Source organism: Cibotium barometz, chromosome 21, assembly GCF_041138505.1.
Source record: "Cibotium barometz isolate CiBa-2024 chromosome 21, ASM4113850v1, whole genome shotgun sequence".
Classification (NCBI taxonomy): Eukaryota; Viridiplantae; Streptophyta; class Polypodiopsida; order Cyatheales; family Cibotiaceae; genus Cibotium; species Cibotium barometz.
In genome coordinates, this window is record NC_141066.1 from 35754310 (window position 1) to 35779472 (window position 25163).

Genomic DNA, 25163 nt, shown 5'->3' on the forward strand with positions numbered 1-25163 from the left:
ACCTTTGGATTGACAAATGAAGAGAAAGGTAAAACTAAGGTGATAGATGTGGTCACCCTTGAGAAGACAAAGGAGACAGAAGCTGATGTAATGCCTTTGGGGAAACGGATGCCACAGGAAAGGGAAGGCAAGGATGTTGCAGGGCCTAGCAAGAAGAAAGGTAAAGTGAAGGAAGGAGGGGATGTAAAGGTTAAGCGGAAGCAAGAGTCTCGTAGTAGGAAGTTTCAGGTGACTGATTTTCCACTAGGGGTTGGGCAGGATAGCTACAATTTGCAGGAGGACATGGCTGGAAGGAAAGCTAAGATTACTTTTGGGCAATTGATAGAGTTAGCTCCCAAATTGAAATGTCAGTGGAAAAGACTTGTGAACCTGAGAGAGAAGGAGCCTGCCAGAGGGATAGTGACTGTTTTATCTGTTAAGGAGTTGCCTGATATATGTCCTGTGGTGAATGTATGGTACAAAGGGAAGAATCTGGGAGAAGCATACATAGATGGTGGTGCACAAATTTGTGTAATCACATTAGCAGCTGTGGAGAGGCTTGGTCTTAATATTACTGAAGCGTCTGGTTTCCGTATTCGCGGTTGGCCAATCACCAGAAGGTCAAATGCTTAGGTATGATCAAGGAGTTAGAACTGCAGGCTTTTGATGTAAAGGTGCTTGTGGATTGTCATGTTATGCCGGCAGGAATGGGTGCATTCCCCATCATTTTGGGAAGACCATGGCTGAGAGCGGTGAAGGCTGTTCAAGATTGGAGGAAAGGGGTCATTACTCTGTATGACAAGAGAGGGGATAAACATTAGGACCTCAATGGAAGGCTTCTTGGGCCCTTTTATTTGGCAGTTTAAGGAGTCAAACCTTTTCTCTTAAGAAGAAACGTTTTCTAATTAGAAGCTTCAAAATGGCTACTTTATTTGAATTTGAATTTTGGAGGAAAAATGGAATTTAAAATCTAGCGGACAAAACCATATCATGTAACATATCTATGGAAAGCTCTTGATGCGTAGATCACGGATCTATAATCTCCGCTCAAATCGGAGCTTGTATGTAGAAGTTATGGAGGTCTGAAAATTGTAAAATTGCCTCCCTCCCTTTTTGGGGAAAAAAGTGCACCCTTTGACCACTCTTACACCTCTCTTACAAACCCAACATTTCAGTCCACATGGCAACCCCCCATTTGGCTATTCCTTAATCACCTTGATTAGGCTTGGGCAAATTAAAGGGCCCAAGAAGACCCCATTCACTTCCTAATGAAGTAGTTTAATATGGATAATCAGAAGCCTGTTCATGATGAAAGGGAAAGTGAAGCAAATTCGAGTGTTGATGATACGACTAGTAGCACCACTACTAGTGAGGGAACAGAAGACACTTCATCCAGTGAGGAGGATGTAGACATGGATGCCTTGGTTATTGATGAGGAAGTGCTTGGTGGTTGCCCAACAAGACGAGGCCATACAGGAAGGATGCGAGGAGGTACAAGTGAATCATGAGCTGAGGTATGCATGTGATGTGAAAGAGTATGCTTTTGAGTCTTTGGATAATGAACCTTTGTGGGATGAGTGGGATATAGAAAGTCTGCAGGATGATGAACCTGAGTTGGAGTTAGATGATCAGATGGGCATTAATATTAAGAAAGCCACAAGTAGAATTGATGCTATGAAGGAGGAGCAACACCAGCAGACTATGAATGATGTTGATGCTATGGATGAGATTATGGATGCTGTGATAGATGAATTTCTTATTGGCCTTGATAAAGATGAGCATACAGGAACTGAGGTGGATGCTTTGGCAATGGTGCCTTTTGAAGGGGAGTTTGTTTTGCCTGTAGTGGTTGGTTTTGATGGTGATGTTTCTTATGTTGATGGACAAGAAAGTGTTATAGCACAGCAGGTCTTTCTTGATGAAGCTTTCATCGGTTATGACCCTCAGCAGGAGTTGCTTCACTGGTTTTTCAATATTAGTATTGACCACATCAGTGATTTTGGAATTGAAATGAGGCAGGATGCTATGTATGTGAAGAGCTTTGTTTCCAGAAGTTCTTATGTTATGTTGTGGGATGTGGAATGGCAAACTATGCCTTTGGAAGATGACAATATTTCTTTGAACACATGGAATAGAGATGTTTTGATTACATTGTATGATGCTCAAAGGATTGATGGAGGGAAACGTGGTCGTATGCTTTTTGCTGCTGATCATGAATGATTCAGCAGGCTAGGGGTTGGGCAAAGTATGTCAGGTAAAAATCTGAGAAGTGTTTAGGGCTTGTGTACATATGGGATGCATGGCAGGTGAAAAAGCTTTGCCCTGAATGCCCTGGCAAATGTACAGAGTCGATGGTTTTATGTTTTTTTTAACGAGCTCTTGGTGATGCCTTCACGTGAAAGTATTACGGGAACCCCGAATGTGATGATGGTTGGTCAGTCTGGGGCTGATTCTGGATGCAGAGATGGCGCTCTATTTTTAGCAAGCATGTGACGATGATCGGCAGTGCATGGCACCGACTGCAATGGTCGTGTTTTGGTAAATTATGATGCAGCTGATTGAAGACGTGTGGGCAGTTCTTGCATTTGTTTTGGAAAGTCGTGGGCGCCGCATGTTAAGGTGAAGCACAAGGTAATGAAGAGGAGCATTGTGGCCATCCTCTAGGCTTTAGAAAAAATAAAAAAATAATAACCACATGGCCAGCTTGTTGAAGACCACTTGGCTGCTTGCCTTGCTGCCAACACTTTTGCCAGCACAACGGATCGCCTAGAAGGTTGGCGAAGAGAAAAGTGTGGAAGGTAGCCGCCGCGGATGCACCAGAGGGGAATAGAGCCTGGAGTGTGATGACAAAGGGTGGCCTTTTTTTTTGTTTATGTGTGGCTAGGCGCAGCTGCCGCAGGCACTCTTGTGAGCGGGCTGAGCTAAGGGAAGAAGGGAGCTACAGAGGGACAGGCAACAGCAGGGGAAGTCGCCTCTGGTGTGTGACCGCCTAAAGGTGAGGCTAGGGGAGCTGCTGGTGTAGAGAGGGCTGATGGTCGTGGTAGAGGAAGTGATGCAGGCCGCCTTTGGTGACGGCAGTGAAGCAGCAAAGGATGGTGACTAGCGACAAATAGAAGGCTAACATCGGGCTGTTGGTGGTGGCGACTGGAGGAGCCAGAAGAGTGGCTTTTTGTTTTGCTGGGGCTGGCTGCAAGTGTTGACGTCAACTGGGAGATGACAACGACAGGAAGGAGCCGCCTTGGAAGTGTGCTGGTGGCGATGAGAGAGGGCACCAACTGACTGGAAGGAGCGAGCAGGTGGGCTGTAGAGGGGAGCCGCCGTGACCAGAAGAGTGTGGCAGGTGGGCAGGCGAAGACAGTAGAGGTGCCGACTATGGGCGACGAGGTGAAGGGCAACCTGTGAAGAGAAAGAGAGAGTTGATGTAGGTGGCTGGTTTTTTTTGCTTTGAGAACTGGCGGAGGCTGGTGGCAAAGCTGATTGAGGAGGTTGGTGGCGACTGCAAGCCGGGGACAGTAGAGAAGCGCCAACTGCTGCAGGGAAAGCTTTGGGCTGTTTTGGAGGATGAGCTTGTGGGCTGTTTTTTATGGCTGTGTTTACAGCTGTATGCATGGAGCTTTGGCTGCGTGTAGTACAGGGGCTCAGGGATGTATCTCAGGAAAGATAGGAGATAGGCTTGTGTGGGTTTGTGAACTTGAGGCTGTTTGGTACTCCTTGTCTTGAGAATTAAGGGACCTGGTCGGAACGCGGTGTTCATGTATTTACAGTTTGTGACAGCTTATGCAATTCAGTGAGGGCTCTTTGAGACTGTATGTGTTGTTGGGTTTACTTTGATTATGGTGCCCCTATTTTGGCTGTCTTTCTGGTGTGGGTGGTGTGGTGAACTATGAAAAGTGTTCCAGCCGTGCCACCGGTGGCTGGTGGTGCCTCCCTTTTTGTAGTTGTTGTATCAAAGTTTGGGAGGTGAAGGGCTATAGAGGCATGGTCTTTCTTCTTGTTTTCACCTCACAATGTGGAGCAGCAAGAAGCAACCCATAGTTGCCTTGACGACTACAGAGGCAGAGTATAGAGGAGCTATGGTGGAAGCATGTGAGGTAGCTTGGCTACGCAAGCTACTTGTTGCTGATTTGGGGTTTCATGTGTAGAGAAAGGTTGCCATATATTGTGGCAATCTTAGCAGTATAAAGTTGGCTAGGAACCCAATTTTTGATGCACGGAAGAAACACATCAAGGTACACTACCACTTCATCAAGGAGGAGTCTTGGCAAGTGACATCAACTTGGCCTACGTCACCAGATAAATGTGAATGAATGGATGGATAGATGTGATGTGAATAGAAGTGATGAGATGTCATGTGAATCAGGATGTAAATGAAGGATATAGGATGGATGTGTATGTATATGAAAGGATGGATGTAGATGTAGGTGAAAGGATAGATGTGGATGTGTATGTGATAAGTATGGATATGGATGTATGTGGAAGAATATATGTGGATGTGTATGTGATAAGTATGGATGTGGATGTATGTGGAAGAATATATGTGGATGTGAATGTGATGAATATGAACGAGAATAGAGGTGATGAGATGCGATGTAAATTGGATAGATATGAATGATAAGGGATGTGAATAAATGTGATGGCATGTGAGTCAGGATGTGAATGAATGATAAGGGATGTGAATGGATGTGATAGCCTATGAATCGGGATGTGAATGAATGATAAGGGATGTGAATGAATGTGATGGCATGTGAATCGGTATGAGAATGAATGGTATGGGATGTGAATGGATGTGATTCATGTGAATCGGGATAGATGTGAATGAATGTGATGTGGTCTGAATGAGATGTGTTGTGAATGAATGTGATGTGGTCTGAATAAGATGTGATGTGGTCTGAATGAGATGTATTGTGAATGAATGTGATGTGGTCTGAATAAGATGTGATGTGAGTGAGTGTGATGCGGTCTGGAATGAGATGTGACGTGAGTGAATGTGATGTGGTCTGAATGAGATGTGATGTGAGTGAATGTGATGTGGTCTGAATGGATGAGATGTGAATGAATGTGATGTGATGAGATGTGGATATGGATATGGGTAAATGCGAGTGGATGAGATCTGATGTGATGAGATGTGGATATGGGTAAATGTGAGTGGATGAGATCTGATGTGATGAGATGTGGATATGGATAAATGCGAGTGGATGAGATCTGATGTGATGAGATGTGGATATGGATAAATGCGAGTTGTTTTTAAATGACTGTCTTATGTCAAGAATGCTGGGGAAGCATTTTGATCGTGTTACTCTACTCCACCCTAGATCCAAAAACATTGAGTTGTTTTTTGACTATTTCCTCTACAAAGAATTGGTGGCCACTCTTGATCCAAGCAGAAGTAGAACCCTCAATCCCTCAAGCCAAAGGATAGCTCACAAAACTCCATGTAAGTTAGAAATTCTACTTTTTTCTAATTCTATTCTATGGTTTTATGATGTCTTGCTTCTTTTAAATTGAAATTGGATGTTATGCCTTGATGGAAAGGCTTCCCCCTTCTCTTCATTGAATTCAGCCCTTCTTTATCCAAGATGTGTAATCAAATAAATAGAGTTAAACTTTTCGTATTGTTTTCTCTTTAAAAAATGGAAATTGATTAAATTAGAGTGCTAAATTCATCTTGGGGTAAATTCTAAGTAGATTTAGAATGTAAAAATTGAGAAATGGTCAGCCATACAAAGGAGGTTATGGCAAAATTTTCTTAACTTTTGTGGAAATAAGTTTTATCTTTATGTTATTCAAAAAGAGTAATCACCTCCGTTTCTGTATTCTAAAAGTGTTATTTTCATTCTATGCATAGAAAGATGCATATTGGAAATATTTTTATTATAAAAGCGTTATTTTCATTAGAACTAATTTCTATGCATAGAAAGATGCATATTGGATATATTTTTATTATAAAACTGTTACTTTCACCAATATTGATTTTTATTCATAAAGTGATGCATAAAAGAATTTTTTTATTATAAAAGTGTTACTTTCTCCAATATTGACTTTTATGCATAAAGTGATGCATAAAAGAATATTTTTATTATAAAAGTATTACTTTCATCAAAATTGATTTTATGCATAGAAAGATGCATAAAGAATTTATTTTTATTTCAAAAGTGTTATTCTCATTAATTTTGATTTTATGCATAGAAAGATGCATAAAGGAATTTATCTTTAATTCAAAAGAGTTATTCTCATTAATTTTGATTCTATGCATAGAAAGATGCATAAAGGAATTTTTTTTATTTCAAAAGAGTTATTCTCATTAATTTTGATTTTATGCATAGAAAGAAGCATAAAGGAATTTTTTTATTTCAAAAGAGTTATTCTCATTAATTTTGATTTTATGCATAGAAAGATGCATAAAGGAATTTCTTTTTATTTCAAAAGAGTTATTCTCATTAATTTTGATTTTATGCATAGAAAGATGCATAAAGGAATTTCTTTTTATTTCAAAAGAGTCATTCTCATTAAATTTTATTTTATGCATAGAAAGATGCATAAGGATTTATTTTTATTTCAAAAGTGTTATTTTCCTTAAAATTGAATTTATGTTTAAATAGATGTATAAAAGGATTTTTATAAAAGTGTTATTTCCACTGAAGTTGATTTTTATAAAAGAATGAATGGATGGATAGATGTGATGTGAATCGGATAAATGCAAATGAATGGATGGATAGATGTGATGTGATGTGAATCAGATAAATGTGACTGAATGGATGGATAGATGTGATGTGAATAGAAGTGATGAGATGTCATGTGAATCAGGATGTAAATGAAGGATATAGGATGGATGTGGATGTATGTGAAGAATGGAAGTGGATGTATGTGAAAGAATGGATGTACATGTATGTATGTGAAAGGATGGATGTAGATGTAGGTGATAGGATAGATGTGGATGTGTATGTGATAAGTATGGATGTGGATGTATGTGGAAGAATATATGTGGATGTGAATGTGATGAATATGAACGAGAATAGAGGCGATGAGATGTGATGTAAATTGGATAGATATGAATGATAAGGGATGTGAATGAATGATATGGGATGTGAATGAATGTGATGGCATGTGAGTCAGGATGTGAATGAATGATAAGGGATGTGAATGAATGTGATGGCATGTGAGTCAGGATGTGAATGAATGATAAGGGATGTGAATGAATGTGATGGCATGTGAGTCAGGATGTGAATGAATGATAAGGGATGTGAATGAATGTGATAGCCTGTGAATCAGGATGTGAATGAATGTGATGGCATGTGAATTGGGATGAGAATGAATGGTATGGGATGTGAATGGATGTGATTCATGTGAATTGGGATAGATGTGAATGAATGTGATGTGGTCTGAATGAGATGTGTTGTGAATTCCACATCTCAAGTGCCATCCTAGCTTGATTATACCCATTGAATCCATCCAAAAAATTGTACATCTCATGAATAGAAACCACATCTAGCAAAGTATTACAAAATGTTAATGGAAATGGGTCTAAAACTATAGCTACATTCAGGTATAGTTTCATGACCAGCAAAACCACATTTAACAAAGTATCAAAAAATGGTAATGGAAATGGGTCTAAAACTATAGCTACATTCAGCTTCCCATAATCCACACAAACCCTGATCTTTCCATTTTTCTTTGGAACCACCACAATGGGAGATAACCAAGAGACTTTTTCCAAGGAATGCATGAATCCAACCTGAAGCAACTTATCCAACTCCTCCTTAAGCTATATTAGTATAATTTGGATTCATACTGAAAAGATACATGGGAGAAGGGAGCTTGAGCTCTTACAAGCACAAACACACTCTCAGAAACCCTAGAAGAGAACACACAAGGTGAGAGGCTAAAAATTATTCTTCTTCTTCTTCAGCAAAAGAGGTCTAGAAAGAAGATAAAGTTAACAACTAAACAAGATTCTTTTCAGATTGTTCACCTAGTGCATCTCTAGCAAAGATATGCCGGTGCCAGCTACCAAACCCGCAAGTTATGTAAATGTCGAATGGTCACGCACGCGCCTTGTGAGTGTCAGCTCATGTTGATCTTGACATCTCAACACTCCCCTTCAAGCTCAACTCCACCTCCTGAACTCCAAGCATATCTCAAAATCTGCGGAGCTTCTCACCTCCCAAGGCCTTCATGAAGATGTCAGACATTCACATTTATTCGATTCACATCACATCTATCCATCCATCCATTCTTTTATAAAAATCAACTTGAGTGGGAATAACACTTTTATAAAGATCCTTTTATACATCTATTTATACATAAATTCAATTTTAAGAAAAATAACACTTTCGAAATAAAAATAAATCCTTTATGCATCTTTCTATGCATAAAATAAAATTTAATGAAAATGACTCTTTTGAAATAAAAATAAATTCCTTTATACATCTTTCTATGCATAAAATCAAAATTAATGAGAATAACTCTTTTGAAATAAAAAGAAATTCCTTTATGCATCTTTCTATATGCATAAAATCAAAATTAATGAGAATAACTCTTTTGAATTAAAAATAAATTCCTTTATGCATCTTTCTATGCATAAAATCAAAATTAATGAGAATAACTCTTTTGAAATAAAAAAAATTCCTTTATGCATCTTTCTATGCATAGAATCAAAATTAATGAGAATAACTCTTTTGAAATAAAAAAATTCCTTTATGCATCTTTCTATGCATAGAATCAAAATTAATGAGAATAACTCTTTTGAATTAAAGATAAATTCCTTTATGCATCTTTCTATGTATAGAATCAAAATTAATGAGAATAACTCTTTTGAATTAAAGATAAATTCCTTTATACATCTTTCTATGCATAAAATCAAAATTAATGAGAATAACACTTTTGGAATAAAAATAAATTCTTTATGCATCTTTCTATGCATAAAATCAATTTTGATGAAAGTAATACTTTTATAATAAAAATATTCTTTTATGCATCACTTTATGCATAAAAGTCAATATTGGAGAAAGTAACACTTTTATAATAAAAAAATTCTTTTATGCATCACTTTATGAATAAAAATCAATATTGGTGAAAGTAACACTTTTATAATAAAAATATGTCCAATATGCATCTTTCTATGCATAGAAATTAGTTCTAATGAAAATAACGCTTTTATAATAAAAATATTTCCAATAATGGCTCGTTCATTCCTCAAATGAACCTTGCCATCAGCTGCTCTTCATCCAACTAAGGGGAATATTTGAGGAGAAGGGAAAAAGCTTGATGGTACTCTTCAATTGTCCGGCTATCCTGCTTTAGTTCCAAGAACTCATTCATCTTATTTTCAAGGAAGCCCGGAGGACAAAACTTCTTTCTGTGGTAAGCTTTAAGATCGGTCCAGGTTTGGGTATTTCGGTCGAGACGGTTAGTCTTGCAGTGATTCCTCTAAGCGACCCTGGCCGTTTCCATAATCTTTAACCTGGCGAGAGCCATCTTGCTTCTCTCATTGTAGCCAGTTATATCAAAATATTCCTCCATTGCCTCAATCCACTTTTTCGCTACTTCAGCTAACTGCTCCCCTTCACCCTTGAAGGGACCAGGTTGGGATCTGTGCAAGGCTTTTCGAACATCCGGATCTAACTCTTCGTCATCGGTTAGAGGATCTAGTTGCCTTGCACGGGCCGCACGCTCATGATTCTGACAAAACGAGATTTTTGTCAACTTAACTTTGACAATAGATTTATGATTATTTAATTTTTACGATTTATTCTTTAACCGATAATTATTTCATCATACTTCATGAAACAAGATTAACCATATTCACAATCATGAAAACAATTTGGATTTTTTTAAAATAAAAAATATAATTTATTATCAAAATTGTGAAGGAGACATGCCATGGTACACATGATTCATTATAGAAAGAGGTGCTGTAATTCTATCTTTAGGGATGAAGTGGCTAAGAAGCCTAAAAACTCGGCATGAAGTTCTGAAGTTCCTGGGTGAATGATCAAAGAGTTGTACATGCTGAACCAAGCCCTAGACTTATCAGAATCATGGCTACGAAAATATTTTGCCTAGCCTCTGACGCTGACTGGTACTGACATTAATAAATCGTCCTCCACAGAACCACATATACCGACGTCGCTCAAGAGGATCAGGAAAGTAAAGACTCTCAAAATGACGCGCGAGTCTCACTCTGCTTACTCGGGTCGTAGCAGAGTTGATGAGGTGCTCAAATGTAAAGGCTATCATATCCTGACTCTGGGAGAGTTCAAGAATGCCAGATAGATTCGGGGTATCCATCTATAAATTCCAATTCAATGTATGAGTTTTCAATTGTTGAAGTTCCTTCAACATAATATTAACAAGCAAAAACATTATTTCCCAGATTTACTTTAAAATTTTTAAGCAATTTCTACTGCTGTTACGTAAATTTACAACAGTGCTCTGATACCAAGTGTGAGATCCCATTGCCCCCTCTGCGCACTGGATTCTCGGATGGTAGCAGCAGAAGTAGCTTCCAGGGTTTCCCACTCTCGGGGCCTCGCCCTCGAATGTCCGGGCGCACGAGACTAAGCTGGTGGTCATTCCAAAAACTGAAACAGGGAAAATTTTCCATGCCCGAAAAATGGGGACGATTCCAACATTTTTATTTTCTTAACGAATTTCTCTAACAAGGTCAAAATAGTGAACTAACCTTCATCTGAATAAACCAGATAGAAGGGAAACTATTACAGACTTAACTTGAAGGAATCAACGCTTTTTTCCTAATTGAATTAGGCACAGCCCTTGATCTATTCATTTAAGAAGTCTTCAGGTTATTCATTAACTACTCGAGTTCTAAGCATAATCCTATTAATCAATTTTATTATTAAAACTCTACTAATTCCAGTCTCCGGCCCATGGGTTAGCCACCGCCTATCCACTTGAATAGTAGAACTAGACAAGTACTCATGGACCCATAATTGAAAGACTTTCTTAACTTTTGCTTTAGAATACAGATACTCACACACTTCTCTTTAAACTTTAATACAATTACTGGTTACAGACGTCATAACTCAAAATTTCCATTCAATCCTTGTTTCTCACAAAACAGTATCACTCTTGACTCTCCGTTGAGACCAGCAGGTCAACAATGAGATCCAGTAATAACAGATTATAATAATTTTCTCGTATCGTCATTCATATATACATCTTCCACACGATATATGCATGGGTGTCCTAAGCACCGCGAGCCTGTGCATCGCCTGGTCAAAACCCTCCACGATCCTCCTTAGGTGTCCTGGCACTTCACTTAGGGACTGTTTCGTTGGCCCTCACCCATCGTACCGGAAGCACACCATTTTACACCATACCCAGGCTGTCCTTTGAACACTCCCCACCAGCTGTTGCAACCAAACTTCCCTTAGAAAAACACATATACCAAATGCTCCCTCCAGCATTCTGGTATAAGACAGTTCTTTAAGAAAACAGGGTTTCTATGATGCAAGTTTTTAGTTTTGAATTTCTTTTGAATACAATGGGTATTTCTTAAATCTGTATCCCAATACTTCTAGATCACAGGTCTGGATTCCCAAGCAGAATTCCTTGAATTCTGTAATCTTGATCCTCAGATCAAAATCAAAGGTCTCAACTTAGTTTCAGATTCGGTGGGTGATTTGAGTGTAGATTACTGAACTGGTCACATCGTCTATTCTTGAAACTAGCGAAGGAGTTATGTCTTGATCATAGTCTGATTCAGGGGATTGAGTCTGGAAAGGTTCTCCCTGAACTATCTTTCTCGAAGGGTAATATTTCAATTACTACCTTACTGAATTTCATTCATTAAGTATTTGCTTGACTGAATTCAAAACTAATCACGATTTTATCATGATGAGATTATTTACACGTGTTGGTGATATGTTGGAGGTTGATGTTGATGATCATGGTACTACCGTTAATCATGAGGATGAGGATATTTATGAAGATGTGGATTGTTGAGATGTCAAGCTCAACATGAGCTGACACTCACTAGATGAGGATATTTATGAAGATGTGGATTGTTGAGATGTCAAGCTCAATATGAGCTGACACTCACTAGATGCCTGCATGATCGTTCGACATTTACATCACTGGTAGCTTTGGTAGCTAGCATCGACATATCTTCACCAGAGATTCTATTGTTGGACTACACTGACTAGTCCACACCTACCAAATTCACCTAGCATGTTCATGTTATAGACCGCTTGTATATACTCTATTATGTGTGTTAGTCACTTTATCTTCTTTGTAGACCTCTTTTGTTGTGTGAAGAAGAAGAGGAATTTTCAGCCTCTCATCTTATGTGTTCTCTTCTAGGGTTTGTGTGAGTGTGTGTGTGTGCTTGCCAGAGCTCAAGATCAGAGAAGCATGGGAAGCGGTACGAGAGTAAGAGCTTCATCTACTCTTCCTCCTTTGTGTTGGCTAATACACCGGAGCTCTTCACGAGCATACACACCCAATATGAAATTGCCATTTATAACAGATTTGGCTGGCTTTAAAACAATCCTTCAATAGAAATCATAATATTACTGATCATTATCCTCCAAAATTTTGAGTCCATTGTATTACAAAATGTGTCCTCTGGACTAGCTCGCTAACCAACAAGATCCAATATCAAAATTTGATTCACAAAAATCTTTCCTTTTAGTCCATCCGAATCTTCCTCGATTCACGCATGGGTGTCCTAGCAACCACGAGCCCCTGCATCACCTGGTCAGAACCCTCTAGGATCCTCCTTAGGTGTCCTAGCACTTCACTCAGGGACCGCTTCGTCGGTCCTCGCCCATCGTACCGGAAGCGCATCATTTTAACTGTACCGAGGCTGGTCAAGACCTCGGCAGGCTTTGCCACCGCGAGCGATGTCCCTTGAAGACTCCCCGCCCCAGCTGTTGCAACAAACCTCCTCTTAGTAAAACACATGCCAAATGCTTCCTCTAGCATTCTGGTGTAAAACAGTCCTTTAAATGAAAAATAGAGGTTCTATGCAAGTAAAATTCCTCGTTTGAGATTGGCTCCACAAAACCCCTTTTTCCATAATTCCCAGTTTCATAATGAGAATCCTTGATCTCTCATCAGCATAATCTACCCATCATTTGACTGATTGTCCAACTAGATTCTTGGTGATTTCGGTCAAAGGAAAACTAGTTTAGTTCATGGTAGTCTATTCTTTGTATTTAGGAACTAGAATGGTCACGAAGTTTCGAAGTTTTTGCTTGATTCAGATCAAGAGACGGACAAGTAGGTTTACTGTCCATCCCTCTCGTAGTCTAACCAAAATCATTCCGTTTAGTTCTAACAAGGATTTTCTTCAGATAAACATCTATTTTTGGATAAATATCAATTTAGTGATTTAACCAAATAAAATATCTAGAGATATTCTTTCTACCATTTAATTTCTCAACCTTAATTCCCTAGGTAAAATTATGGTGAAAATTCATCTTTTGACACCTAAAATTAGTTCAAATCTTTCTTTTCTTAAATATCATAAATTCTTTTAACTAAATACCAATATCTGTTTTTTTGAATAAGCTTGAAATTCCTTTTTTTCCTCATTTAATGAGTGCAATCCAAATGTCATGGAAATTCTTTTTTTATCATAACTTAAATCTATCTTAAATTTCTCTTTAAATTAAATAAAATATTCAATATTCCAAATATACCAAGAGTTCTTCCTTTTCTATTTAAATGATTGAATTCCTAATATTATGGGAATTCCTCTTTCATCATTTAAATCTATTCATGCATAAAATAATTTTAACTAAAATTTCTTTTAAAAATTACATAAAATTATCCATTAATCCTAATATGACAATAATTCCACTTTTTCCATTTAAATGATTGAATTCCAAATACGATGGAAATTCCTCTTTTATCATTTAAATTTTTTCTATGCATAAAAATAAATTTGACTAAAATTTCTCTTAAAATTGAATAAAAATATCCATTAATCCAAATAATACAAGAACTCCACTCTTTCCATTTAAATGATTGAATTCCAATTATGATGGAAATGTTTCTTTCATCATTTAAATTTTTCATGCATAAAAATAATTTATATGAAATTCTTCTTTAATTTTAAATAAAATATCCATTATTTTAGTATTCAAAATTTTATCTTTCTCCATTGGAATACATGGATCTCCATTATCATGGGAATTCCTCTTTTATCATAAAAATGAATTTACTAGAAATTCCTCTTTTTCTCTAATTAACTATTTTTGCATAAACATTAAAAATAAATTTTCCATGGATATGATGAGAGTTATTCATTTAACATAGGATGACTAATCCTAGAATATGGTAGGAAGTCCTCTTTTCACATTATGCATAAAAATTATTTATGTGTTAATTTTTAAAAATTTTACCATAGCTCCCCTGCTATTACTGATAATTTTCAATAATTTTGAAGAGCATAAGGTTTAGTAATACAGTATGATAGAATAACTATCATTTGGACCAATATCCAATTTATGGACATAATTCCTAAGTTAAGAATAATTTAGGTAACATAAAAGCATTAAAAAGCCATTTCTTTGGCCTCTAGCTTGACTAGCATAGAGTTTGCTTTTAGAATTAAGAAATTCTCCATGAGAAGCATCATTTGAATTGAGAATTGGTCATAGGAATGAACATTCTTTTGGGGAGAGAGAGATATACATAAAAAAAATCCTAAATTAAGCATAAATGTAAACTTTATGTGATTAATCATGAAAATTGATTAGAGAGCTTCATTTGCATTGAAGAACCATTCAATTGAATACTTCTCAAGCATGAGAGGGGTGGAGAAGTGAAAAACATTTAGAAGATTAAGAAAAAAACCATAAAGTCACACCTTACCTCTTGTTTTTCTTGATTCTCTATTCTTAGGAGAGGCCCCCAACCAATCAATTAGTTAGTATGTTGAGGAAAGCTCGAAGGAAGGTTGAAGAGAGAGAGAAGCTCCAATCTCTCCAATTTATAGAGGATTTTTAGGGGATAATAGAAAATATGCTTATTCTAATGTAATATTGGCATGGTTTAGCTACCAAATGAGAATACAAAAGAATGAGGGTCTATTTATAAGTGAGGGAGGCCACTAACTGAGTCCAACTAAGTTTTAGAATTTTCCAGCTTCAGTTTGGCTGAATTTGGACAAGATTTGGACCAGTATGGCTCCCTTTTTTATTTGGTTTCATCTAGGAGAGAGGAGAGATAAAAATATCTTAATATTTTTGAGTTTAAAACTCATTCACATGTGTGAAATAGGTGCCTCCTTGAAGGCTCCCCCTTTTCTTACCAAGGTGTCAAAATTATATGATTACTCCAAAATATCTCATTTTTTAGTACTATTTCATAATTTTTAACTAATAAATCTTGTGCTCAGTCAACTCTTCATCTTATGTGGGCATTTACTCATTTTTGGGTATTTTCTTTTATTCAGTGGATTTATCTCATCCCAACACTTGGATTAATATTATTGGTCCATAAGAACCTTAATTGGACCATAATCCAAAAATTTTCAGAAAATCTTGACCCTTAGGCTAAGGTATTTTAAATCATTTTTAATTGATTCCTAATGCACCTTGGAAAATTTATTTTGATTTTCTGTTTCAGGGAAATATATTTTTGATATTTGTAGAATTTATATATTCAAAAATATCTCAATATTGAATTACCACTCTCTAGAATTTTTCATCTCATTAGGCAAAAACAAAGAAAATTAATATTTTCTTGTATTCAGAAACAGGGAATGATTATAGGGGATTGAAGTAAAGCTTATTCATTATTCAAGCTGAGGAGGAATCTTACATCCTCTCCCACTTGAAAAATGTGAGATGTCCTCATCTCGCAAGTCGGGGGTAATCTTTCGCCAACTCTTCTTCTTTCTCCCAAGTGGCGTCTTCTAGAGGGAAGAACTTCCACTTTACTAAAAATTCTCTGAGGACTCTGCTCCTAAGAATCTTCTCCTGAATGTGAAGGATTTTCTCACGTTGGAGTACCATCTGGGCTTGAGTTGGAGAAATTAATTGTTCATCTCATCAAGCACATGGCTCGGCTGGGTACATACTTCTTAAGCAAACTGACATGGAATACATTATGTACCTTGAGATGGGGAGGCAGAAGAAGTTTATAGGCTAGTTTTCCCACTTTCTTTATAACAGCATATGGCCCATAGTATCTGGGAGAGAGATTCTTGTACTTTCCTAAGGATAAGGAACTTATTTTCGAATGAAGACCATATCTGTTTCTTCAAACTCTCTCTCTCATCTCTTTTTATCTGCATACTACTTTTGCCTATCTTGGGCTACCTTTTTATCTTTACGAATTGATTGCATTTGCTGGTCCATGTCATGCATTTGTGTGGACATTTCGACTCTGATCAATGTGTCAAACCAAGTCAACGCTGCTGTAAGGCAATCTTGTCCATACAAAGCTTTGAAAGGACTCATCACAATGCTTCGATGATAAGAAGCATTGTAAGCAAATTTGACCATATGCAAATGGCTTAACCACTTCTTGGGTTCCCTGCCACCACAGCATGATTGAAGGATATCTTCTATTACCTGGTTCACTCTTTCAGTCTGGCCATCTGTTTTGGGGTGATAGGCTATGCTGAGATCCAAGAAAGTTCCTACTGCTTCGAAGAATGCAGTCCAGAATTTCAATGTGAATTTGGGATCTCTGTCACTTACTATCCTCCTGGGTAAGCCATGCAATCTGAAGATTTCTTTAAGGAAAACTCTAGCAACATCCACTGCAATGTATGTTTCTTTCATTGGAATCAGATGGGCAACTTTGGTTAGCCTGACAACTACCACAAAAATGGACTTGTAACCTAATTACACTGAAAGTAATCCAGTGACAAAGTCCATACTAATACATTTCCACTTCATTTGTCTAGAGGCTGCAGTTTCCATGGCATCTTGACTCTCTCTGCTCTGACTCTCTGACACATTAAGCATAGTATATCCTTTTTGTGTCCTAGCCAGAAGAAGATTTTATTCACAGACATATAGGTTTTTATAAACCCTGGATGTCCAGCTATCAGGCTATCATGAGCTTCTCTCAGAATTCTTCCCTTTATTCCCTCATCATTGGGAATACATAGCCGATTATTATAATACATGCATCCTTCATCCAATTTGTACCCAAGAACTTGACTCATTTCCTAAGGAGTCTTGCTTTTTTGCATCAGAAGGGTAGCAATAGGGGAAAAGAATTTGTCTTGCATGATTTTCTCCTTTGCTTCACTGATAAATGGATTTGACACCACTGTAATTGCAAGCAAGGAGGCTTTTCTGCTGAGTGCATCTACCACCACATTTTCTTTCCCCGGTCGATACTTAATTTCAAAAGCAAATTCCTGCACGGTCTGCATCCATCTTCTTTGACGCATGTTGAGATCCCTTTGGGTGAAGATCCACTTCAGACTTTGATGATCTGTCATCAAGGTGAACCTCTGTCCCAAAAGATAATGTCTCCACAACTTTAGAGCATACACTACTGAGAGTAACTCCAAGTCATGGATGGCATAATTTCTCTCATGTGTTCTGAGGTTTTGTGGATTCATAGGCCACTGCATGACCTTCCTGCATAAGAGCACAGCCTAAGGCAAACTTACTGGCATCAATAACTACCTCAAAGGGTTTGGTAAAATCTGGCAATTTAAGGACAGGGTTGGTTACTAAGGTTGTCTTCAGGCTATCAAAGGCACTTTGACACATTGCAGTCCACTGAAGGATATCTTCAGTTTATCAAAGGCACTCTCACACATTGCAGTCCACTGAAGGCTGTCTTCAGTTTATCAAAGGCACTCTGACACATTGCAGTCCAGTGAAGGCTGTCTTTAGTTTATCAAAGGCACTCTGTCACATTGCAGTCCACTGGTAAAATCTGGCAATTTAAGGACAGGGTTGGTTACTAAGGCTGTCTTCAATTTATCAAAGGCACTCTGACACATTGCAGTCCACTGAAAAAGGATAGTCTTCTTGACAAGGTTAGTTAAAGGGGATGCTATCTGAGCATACCTAAAGATCCTATACCATCCAGTTAATCCTAGGAATCCTCTGACTTCCTTTACTATCTTGGGTTCTTGCCATTCTATGGCTGTTTGGATCTTTGCGGGGTCAGGAGAAATCCCATCCTTTGACACTATGAATCCCAAGTATTCCATGTGGTCAACAGAGAAATAACACTTGCTCTTCTTTGCAAAGAGTTGGTGTTTCCTTAGGATTTTCAGGACCTTGCGCACATGATCTTCATGATCTGCAGCATTCTTTGAGTATACCAAGATATCATCAAAGAAAACAAGAACAAAATCATCCAAGTATTCTCTGATAATATCTTGCATAAGATAATTAAATGTTGTCGGGGGATTAGTCAATCCAGACGGCATGACTGTTAACTCGTAATGCCCATAGCGAGTATTGAATGCTGTCTTTGGGATGTACTGCTCCTTGATTCTAATCTCGTAGTACCCGGATTTGAGATCTATCTTTGTGAGCATTTGGGTCCCACTTAACCGATCCAGAAGTTCATCAATCCTAGGGATAGGATACTTATTCTTAATTGTTAATTGATTCAATCCTCTATAGTCAATACTATAGAGTCTTAACGTTCCATCTTTCTTCTCTTAAAAGAGAACGGGCACACCCCAAGGTGAGACACTGGGTCTGACGAATCCCTGCTCTAATTGTTGTCTTAACTGCTTCGTGATATAAAATAACACCATGTATCACTTTCAGCTTCATTAGAATCATGGTCAATGAGAGATTCTGCCTCAACATCGCATGCTGGTCAAAAGAGGCGTGGACATACTGCCCTGCAAACCAATTTTGGTGTCGTCTCTCCGCTGGGTCAGGAAAATATAGATCCTTGAAATGGCCTGCGAGTCTCGCTCAGCTCGTTCGAGTTGTAGCAGAAGAGATGAGATGCTCGAAGGCGAACGCAGTCATGTCTTGTGATGACTAGGTGAGGTTGCGAACACCAGATAAGTGTGAAACTTCCATCTATAAAATCAAATTCTTTGATTAAAAATCTTCATTTAAGGAATGAAAATACAATATGTAAATGCTCTTTCTGAGTTTTTATTATAAAATTTTGATAAGAATTCATTTGTCCTTATTAGCTTTCAACAAAGCTCTAATACCAGTTGTGAGATCCCCCCTGCCCCCTCCACGATGCCCCCTCTGAGGGCGCTGGTGGCAGAAGCAGCGTCAGCCTCCCGTGCGGGACGAGGATCCACACTCGTTCGGGGCCTCGCCCACGAATGTCCAGACAAGAGACTAGCCCGACGGCTCCTCCAAAACCGAGCCCAGAAAAACTTCCCTCGCCTGGAAGGCACGTGCGATTCTGCCATGAGAAAATCTTCTAACGGGGGAATTACTCTAACGAGTCAAAGTCTTAACTAGTTAAACTGATTTGACCGAACCTGAAGTTACATGGTCAGATCAAGAAGAGACTTGAACTTGGTACATGGAATCACCATGCTTTTCCTCCTTTAACAACGCACAACCGTTGATCCCCTCCCACAGAACAAGGTCTTCTCAGGACTTAATCTAACTAACGTAGCTAATCGCATATTAATTATTTCGCAGGAATTCTCTGATCCAGTGACCCATGGGTTAGCCAACCACCCCCAGTGGGATTCCTTTATAAAGATTTGGTAATGTTTTGCCCGGGTACCAAGGAAAAGAGTTCCCAGGCCCCCTAGCCTCAGCGATTCATGAGAAAAAATTAAGGTAGGCATACCACGTACACACCCAATATGAAATTTCCATTTATAACAGATTCGGCTGGCTTTAAAACAATCCTTCAATAGATATCATAATATTATTGATCATCATCCTCCAAAATTCTAAGTCCATTGTATTACAAAATGTGTCCTCTGGGACTCTCCATTGAAGACTCTCCATTGTATTACAAAATGTGTCCTCTGGACTCTCCATTGAAGACTAGCTAGCCAACCAACGAGATCCAGTATCAGAATTTGATTCACAAAAATCTTTCCTTTTAGTCCATCTGAATCTTCCTCGATGCACGCATGGGTGTCCTAGCAACCGCAAGCCCGTGCATCACGTGGCCAAAACCCTCTAGGATCCTCCTTAAGTAGGTGTCCTAGCACTTCACTCAACAGGGACCGCTTCATCGGTCCTCGCCCATCGTACCGGAAGCGCACCATTTTAACAGTACCAAGGTTGTTGGTCAAGACCTCGGCAGGCTTTGCCTGCGAGTGACGTCCCTCGACGACTCCCCGCCTGCTATTGCACAATGAACCTCCTCTTAGTAAAACACATGCCAAATGCTTCCTCCACCATTGTGGCGTAAAACAGTCCTTTAAATGAAAAACAGAGGTTCTATGCAAGTAAAATTTCCGGTTTGAGATTGGATCCACAAAACCCCTTTTTCCATAATTCCCAGTTTCATAATAATGAGAATCCTTGATCTCTCATCAGGGTAATCTACCCATCATTTGACTGATTGTCCAACTATATTCTTGGTGGTTTCGGTCAAAGGAAAACTAGTTTAGTTCACGGTAGTCTATTCTTTGTATTTAGGAACTGGAATTAGTCATGAAGTTTTTGCTTGATTCAGATCGAGAGATGGACAAGTAGGTTTATTGTCCGTCCCTCTCGTAGTCTAACCAAAATCATTCAGTTTAGTTCTAACAAGGATTTTCTTCAAATAAATATTCATTTTTGGATAAATACCAATTTAGTGATTTAACCAAATAAAATATCTAGAGATATTCTTTCTACCATTTAATTTCTCAACCTTAATTCCCTAGGTATAATTATGGTGAAAATTCATCTTTTGACACCTAAAACTAATTCAAATCTTTCTTTTCTTAAATATCATAAAAATTTTCTTTTAACTAAATACCAATATCTATTTTTTTGAATAAAATTGAAATTCCTCTTTTTCTCATTTAATGAGTGCAATCCAAATGTCATGGGAATTCCTCTTTTATCATAACTTAAATCTATCTAAAATTTCTCTTTAAATTAAATAAAAATATTCAATATTCTAAATATACCATGAATTCTTCTTTTTCCATTTAAATGATTGAATTTCAAATATGATGGAAATTTCTCTTTCATCATTTAAATCTATTCATGCATAAAATAATTTTAACTAAATTTTTTCTTAAAAATTACATAAAAATATCCATTAATCCTAATATGACAAGATTTCCACTTTTTCCATTTAAATGATTGAATTCCAAATATGATGGGAATTTCTCTTTTATCATTTAAATTTTTCCTATGCATAAAAATAAATTTGACTAAAATTTCTCTTTAAATTGAATAAAAATGTCCATTAATACAAATATGACAAGAATTTCACTTTTTCCATTTAAATGATTGAATTCCAATTATGATGGAAATTCCTCTTTCATCATTTAAATTTTTCATGCATAAAATAATTTATCTAAAATTCTTCTTTAATTTTAAATAAAGCATTCATTATTTTAGTATTCCAAATTTTCTCTTTCTCCATTGGAATACATGGATTTCCATTATCATGGGAATTCCTCTTTTATCATAAAAATTAATTTACTAGAGAAATTTCTCTTTTTCTCTAATTAACTATTTATGCATAAACATTAAAAATTACTTTTCTATGGATATGATAAGAATTATTCATTTAACATAAGATGACTAATCCTAGAATATGGTAGGAAGTCCTCTTTTCACATTATGCATAAAAATGATTTATGTGTTAATTTTTAAAAATTTTGCCATAGCTGTGCTGCTATTATTGATTTTGAAAAGCATAAGGTTTGGTAATACAATATGATAGAATAACTATCATTTGGACCAATATCCAATTTATGGACTTAATTCTTAAGTTTATCATAATTTAAGTAACATAAAAGCATTAAAAAGCCATTTCTTTGACCTCTAGCTTGACTAGCATAGAGTTTGCTTTTAGAATTAAGAATTGCTCCATGAGAAGCATCATTTGAATTGAGAATTGGTCATAGGAATGACCATTCTTTGGGGAGAGAGAGAGAGATATACATAAAAAACATCCTAAATTAAGCATAAATGTAAACTTTATGTGATTAATCATTAAAATTCATTAGAGAGCTTCATTTGCATTGAAAAACCATTCAATTGAATACTTCTCAAGCTTGAGAGGGGTTGAGAAGTGAAAAACATTTAGAATATTAAGAAAAAAACCATAAAGTCACACCTTACCTCTTGTTTTTCTTGATTCTCTATTCTTAGGAGAGGCCCCCAACAAATCAATTGGTTAGTATGTTGAGGAAAGCTCCAAGGAACATTGACGAGAGAGAGAAGCTCCAATCTCTCCAATTTATAGAGGAATTTTAGAGGATAATAGAAAATATGCTTATTCTAATGTAATATTAGCATGGTCTAGTTCATAGATGAGAATACAAAAGAATGAGGGTCTATTTATAGGTGAGGGAGGCCACTAACTGAGTCCAACTAAGTTCTAGAATTTTCCAACTTCAGTTTGGTTGAATTTGGACAAGATTTGGACCAATTTGGCTCCCTTTTTGATTTGGTTTGATCCAGGAGAGATAAAAATATCTTAATATTTTTGAGTTTAAAACTCAGTCACATGTGTGAAATAGGAGCCTCCTTGAAGGCTCACTAGGGCGCTCGTACAATGGCCACGTAAGGACCAAAGGCCGACCACCCATTATATGGTCCACACATACCGCCATGTGGGCATCCATGTTGCCTCTGACCAAAAAGGTGCATGCATACCACACCTTTGCCTGTCCACCACTACCCTACGTTTCCCTAGGCTCATGTAAACCAATGACTGGTACACCATCCCTTTCACCCGTACTTTTGAAAGATCCCTGTCCCCACCGCGCAATGAAATCAGGGGTGCTAGCAGCGGAAGTAGCACTTCTTGTGCAGGGCAAGGTCCCTCACGTGGGGCCTCGCCCACGGATATCCGAATAAGAGACTAATCCCTCGGTTCTTCCAAAACCGAACCCGGAAAAACTTCCCTCGCCCCGAAAGCACGGGCGATTCCTCCATGATAATTTTACTCTAACGTAATCAAAAGCCTTAACTAACTGAACTGATCTAACCGGACATGTAAGTCCCATAGTCACATCAACCAAAGGATTGCACTTGGATCATAGAGACCAATGCTTTTTTCCTCATTGAGAGGCAGAGCTGTTGATTCTTTTCCATAGAACGATTTTTATCCGGGATTTACTTCATCTATCGTACCATAACAAAATTGAGTCTCATTTTAGGACTCATCAATCCAGCTTAACCCCATCCAGTCCCGTGGGTTAGCCAACCACCCAACCACTGTAGTGATGGGATCCATTTAAGAATTTGGTTAGGGTTTGTTCTCGAGTACCAGGGAAAAGAGTTCCAAGGCTCCCTAGCCAGATATTCATGCAAACTTAAAACTAGTCACACCACTTACACACCCAATATGAAATTGCCTTTTTCACAGAATCAGTTGTCTTTAAAACAATCATTTAATGAAACCATAGTGTCACTGATCATAATCCTCCACATCTGGTTGAATCCTAATTTCCAATTTTTCCTTCATCATGTACCTATGGCATCATTGGCTACTAGAAATCTCACCACCTATCCACTCAGGGGTCTTTTCGATTGTTCGTAGGTCATAGAGTAACCGGCAATATTTTCACTTAAAAAAATCAAAATGGAATCTCCGTTGAAGATCAGCAAGATCAACCAATAGATCCATATAAAAGAGCCATGGACTCATTCGTTGAGGACCAGCAAGGTCAATCAACCAGATCCATGCCTGAATTCAGAAAACAACTCTTACTCCTCCTTGTCCCAAAATCTTCCCCGATGCATGTGTGGGTATCCTCGGCGACCCAGAGCTCGAGCACCGTATGGTCACAGCACCCTCTAGGATCCTTCGCTGGTCACCTAGCGCTTCATTCATAGGCCGCTTCCTTGGTTCCTCATCCACTGTACCGGAAGCTCACCATTTAAATCCAACCGAGGCTGGTCAAGACCTCGGCAGTCGACCTTGCTACACGAGACGTCCTCCATTGACTCTTTGTCAGCTATTGTAACTTTATCAGATTAGGTCTCCACACGACCTTATTCACAAGATGGTCAAAATGCTTCCCCAATATTCTTGACATAAACAGTCATTCAAAAACATGTCATAAATACAGTTTCTATAATGAACTCTCATCTTTCCATATTTTTCCACATTAATTCTCATTTATTTCATATGTATTCCCATTCTCATCACATCATTTTCCATCTCATCACATCTTTTCTCATTTATCCGCAGCAGATCTCATCCACTCGCGTCTACCCATATCCACATCTTATCACATCATATTCGTTCACATCACACATCACATCTATCTTCATTTACATCACATCACATTCATTCATATCCATCACATTCATTCATTCATATCCATCACATACATTCTCATAGCCATCCCATCACATACATTCTATCCACATTATATCACATACATTCTATCCACATTCTATCACATCACTTCTATCCACATCATATCTCATTCATACATATCTCATCTCATTCATCCACATCCATCCAATCATTCACATGTGTACGGCTTCTCACATCTATCCATAGATTCATATCTATCACTTCACATCCACATATATTCTTGTCACATCACATCACATTCTTTCACACACACATCTATATCCATTCTTTCACATACACATTCACATCCATTCTTTCACATACACATTCACATCCATTCTTTCACATACTCATTCACATCCATTCTTCACATACACATTCACATCCATTTTCATCACATACATTCACATCCATTCTTTCACATACTCATTCACATCCATTCTTCACATACACATTCACATCCATTCTTTCACATACATCCACTCACATCCCATATCATTCATTTACATCCTGATTCACATGCATGCATGCATCCATCCATTCACATCACATCTCATAACATCTATTCACCTCACATCTCATCACCTCTATTCATATCACATCCATCCATTCATTCATTCACATCCATCTCATTCACATCCATCTGATACTCATCACATCTATTCACCTCACATCTCATCACATGTATTCACATCACATCCATCCATCCATTCATTCACATCTATCTGATTCACATCACATCTGATCACCTCTATTTGCATCACATCCATCCATCCATTCATTCATATCACATCACATCTATTCAC